This window comes from Triticum aestivum, chromosome 1A (genome assembly GCF_018294505.1).
Source record: "Triticum aestivum cultivar Chinese Spring chromosome 1A, IWGSC CS RefSeq v2.1, whole genome shotgun sequence".
NCBI classification, from domain to species: domain Eukaryota; kingdom Viridiplantae; phylum Streptophyta; class Magnoliopsida; order Poales; family Poaceae; genus Triticum; species Triticum aestivum.
In genome coordinates, this window is record NC_057794.1 from 584929533 (window position 1) to 584934013 (window position 4481).

At 44.3% G+C, this 4481-nt stretch overlaps 1 pseudogene; it reads right to left on the reverse strand.

The window, feature by feature from the left end:
* Positions 1-2366: 2366 nt before the first annotated feature.
* LOC123056800 (uncharacterized) overlaps positions 2367-4481 on the reverse strand; it is a 20408-nt pseudogene continuing 18293 nt past the window's right edge.

Consider the following 4481-nt stretch of genomic DNA (forward strand, 5'->3'; position numbering starts at 1 on the left):
AAATAAGCGGTGGACTACATTAGGGGTTCAGGCGGTTAGACACAGAAACTGTAAAAATATTTGCTTTCCGCGACGTAGGCTAATTTTGGGAGGTGCATTCATAATCTGTCACTCTTGTGCATGCAGCATAACATGCTTATGTGAAAATGAATATGAGGATCACGCCCACGAACAAATGTGGTTGTTTCACATTCATTCACTTTGTAACAAAAATACACAAAACATCACTACCATAACTAGTAGCTCCTAGCTAGGTTAATTAAACTAAAAAGGTGTAAAGCCAAAACATATATTGAAATCATAACTAAAAATGCAAATGTCATACAAAGAGCAGTACGCCATATCTGAAGGACAAATTTGAAAACACTTACATGCAAGCCGGCTAGTTTTCGCAATAATCTTTTTTCGATAAAGGACACTTTTATTAATTCAGAATGTAGTATCAAGTGGATACAAAGCATAACAAGTGACACCCGACCTCGGCATAGCTAAGATGTACACAATCTTAAACGAACAGTCTAACAAAGTAAATGTAAAAAAAAGAAGACAAGTTGGCAACAGTAAAGCCATATGAGTCCGAAGCTATGCCAATGTTGACAGAGGTGGACCGATCCGGAGATTATGTTGCCACCCATGTTGGGTGAAAACCTCCCTGGCCATCCACTTCAACCGCATACACAACACCTTGAATAGTGATTGATGCTCAGTTCGCTATAGCGTAGACCACATACGAAACCAGTGTGTACAACGGTAAATAACCTGCATAGGAGAAGAGATTTTACCATTAAAAACACAATCATTTCTACATAGCCAAAGCGACCATAATAAGACTGACACTCCCACCCGTATTAGCATACTAAAAGTATTTCGTATACCGTCAAGCCAGTGACCATATATATTGGCAACAACTGTGGGCGGATACAAATTGGATGCTATTTGGATGATTGAGCATATAGAACGCGCAAACTGGCATTGAAAGAAGAGGTGTTTAATTGTCTCGTCATGAGTACGAAATCTACACTTCTTACTTCCTTACCAGTTACATCGAGCGAGGTTGTCTTTTGTTAACACAACTAATCTAGAATTGTCACGTCATGAGTACGAAATCTACACTTTTTACTTCCTTACCAGTTACATCGAGCGAGGTTGTCTTTTGTTAACACAACTAATCTAGAATTTGCATAATAATGCAAGACACTGTATTCCACTTACATGAAGGGCAAATATATTTCTGCATCCGAGCTCATCTGCCCCCGCGCTGACAATAAAAATTAAAAAAAAGCTAGAAAAATTCAAAAAATTCTAATTTTTTGTGTGTGTGGTAGAAAATTTGATGCGTGAGGTCTGCTCCAATTTTCAAATTATTTGGACATCTGAGAAGCTCTCTGCAAAAAAGACAAATTAATGGTCTGTAAAAATGTTTACTGTTTATGTACTGTTTTTTGTCCAATTTTTTTTTTGCTGAGAGCTGCTCAGATGTCCAAATGACTTGAAATCTGAAGCCAGCCTCACGCATCAAATTTTCTACCGCACAAAATTTTTGGATTTTTTTTTGAATTTTTTCTAACCGGGTGCAGATAAGCCTGTCTACCAAAACGCCCTACTCAAATATCCGGCCAATTTGTCGATAAAAGAAGACACTGGAAGGTGCTCTACAATGTTGTGAAGACGTCACGTGCATCTGGGTCCTGGACGAGCAGCTCCGGCTTGGGTCTTGACCTATTCAGTTTGATTGCCTTCTCCATGTTGGCCACACGAAGAATCACGTTGCAGCGCCTGAACAACTTGCCACCTCACGTACCGGTGAACAACTTGCCTGCTGCAGCGCCTGCTTGGAGCCATCGAGCCCGGCGACCGCCGAGCGGAGCTTGGCCCTTTCCAAACCGCGCTCGTCGTCTTCGTCCGGCCGCCGCTGCCGCCGCCGTCCTATTTCCTGGTCTCCACCGCCATGCCCTCGCCGTCCTCCCGCCGCAAGAAGACCGCTATTCCGGCAGCGATGTCGGGCGCCTCCTCCAATCCGGTCCGCCGAGGAAGCAGAAGAATGGCCGCAGCCTCCGCGTCCAGAAGCTGCAAGGAGCCCAGCAGCAGCACCATCACCACAACCACCCCGTCGCACGCCGGAACCTGCTATGGACTTCTCCGACGACGACGATCTCCGCCACGAGAAGAATAATCTCCGCCTCGTCGTCGGCCTCGACGAGGGCCCAAGGAGGGCATGGACTCTCTTCTGCCCTCTGCAGACCCACCACGATTTGCGCCCTCTCTGCTGGTGGAATCTGGCCGGAATTTGGATACGAGATCGCACGAGTGGCAACAAATACTAGGAAGGAAATAGTGTCACGCCATACGAGTACGACCATCTGTTTTTATGGTGGTGTATTGAAGATGTAAAGATCAGGACGGTTTGGATGCACCTGCATATAGTTCTTGAAGGCAGACTCTGCTTCTGCTTTCTCCATCACTCCTTCGGGGTAGCGTCTGATGACCACATAAATAACCTTGAGGCTTAACAGGTGCTCCAAGCCAACTGGTGTAGCGCCGCCCCAGTTACTCTTCCCGAACCCTAGATTAAGCCGACTTAGTTTGGGCATAGCACCCGCCCCAAAGGCCAGGTAGGCAGTAACATCATACTTTGATGTGCATTCAAAGTTCTCCAGAACCGGAAATGTTCCCGCGGAGAAAGTGACACAACTGTCTTCAGGGATACTCCACATCAGTAAACTGAGGTGGACGAGCGAGGGCAGCTCTCCAAGAGCGTGAAACTCGTCGACGGTGCACGTGTCAACATCCATCTCTAGCCGGTAGAGGCATTGGAGGCCACAAATCCATTTGGGAACTCTAGGCATCCTACAACCACTCAGTTTAAGGACCTTGATATGACGAAAAGGTCTTGATACTGAGCCCAACATGTCGCTCGTATAAGAGGAACATCCCTTGATGTTGAGATATCTGAGGTCATGCAACAGCGCAATAGAACCTCCAACAGCTCGTCCTTGTTCAGAAGGGCCGTCCCAGGATAACAGAACAAGAATCAGGCTCCTTAGATTGGTCAACTCACCGAGTCCCTCAATATCCTCCAATGAGCTGCACATCAGGTGAAACCCATGCAAAGTGTGCAATGACTTCATGTTCCTGATCCCTTTAGGCAGCTTGATCCGATGTGAAACCATCAAGTGGGATAAGCGGGGCAAGTGCACTATATCTGATGGGATTTCTGGCCCTAGAGAGCAAGCTAAATCAAGTGTCTCCAAATGCACAAGCCCTTGCATTTTAGTAGGGAGTTTGATTTCTCCTTTATATGAAACTTTTAAATACCTCAGTTGGAACAATTGGCTAATATCAGTGAGATCAATTACTTTGTCGCCCCAACTATTGAAGAGAAGCACCCTGAGATACTTAAAATGCAAAAGAGGGGGCATATAGTTGCATTTCCCGAAAAGTGTAAGTGATCGAACTTTTGATAGGCTACATGGAATGCTCCCCGATGCTATGTCATTTGTTGCACCACCGTTAATGAAGTTCATGGATATACGACAGACCTTATATTTCCGGCCATGATCTCTTGCCATGTCTTCATAATTGCATTCAACTCTTAGAAAATTATGCTCATTACACTTGCTTAATATCAAATCGAGCATCATATCATGTACTCTACATGATAACAACTCGCCGTCCTCCATACGTCCAGGCTGAATCAAGCTTCTATTGACAAGGTCATTAAAATAGCTCTTGGCAACAACCTCCACATCTTGCCCATGCAAATTACTGACAAATCCTTCAGCCAACCATTGTCGAACCAAATCATCCCTCTTGATCTCGCTATCTTCAGGATATATACCAAGGTGCAACAAACATGCCCGGAGATGAAAAGGAAGGTGGATGTAGCTAAGGTTTAATATACTCTTAACCCCTTCCAATGCGGGATTTTCCGCAAGCTGGGCTCCAAGAGAATTCCTAATGCTCTCCCATTCATCCCTTAACCTTTCAGGACGACTAGCTAATAGGCTAGCTATAGTAATGATTGCAAGTGGGAGTCCCCCACATTTCTTCAAAATTTCAGCTGAGATTTCTTCAAATTGGGATGGATGATCATCTTCAGATCCATATACTCTCTAAGAAAATAACCTTTTGAGTCTTGCTCGTCGAGGGGCTTCATTCTATAAATGCACCCAGGGCGACTGCGACATGCTCCAAAAGCCACATCTTCCACTCGTGTGGTCACTATTACTCCACTTCCATTACCATTTTCTGGAAAGGCACGGTTGATAGTATTCCATGTTGATTGGTCCCACAAGTCATCAAGTACAATAAGGTACCTATAAATAGTTCCACGTGTTATATAACATACAATTGGATATGATTATAAGTTGCAGATGAAAGCTTCAAAATATTCTATCTAACATGAACAATTAAAGCAAAGCAAATTCAATTTATGAAAATCCACTATTCACACAGGAATTGGACCCGACCTTATACTCTCG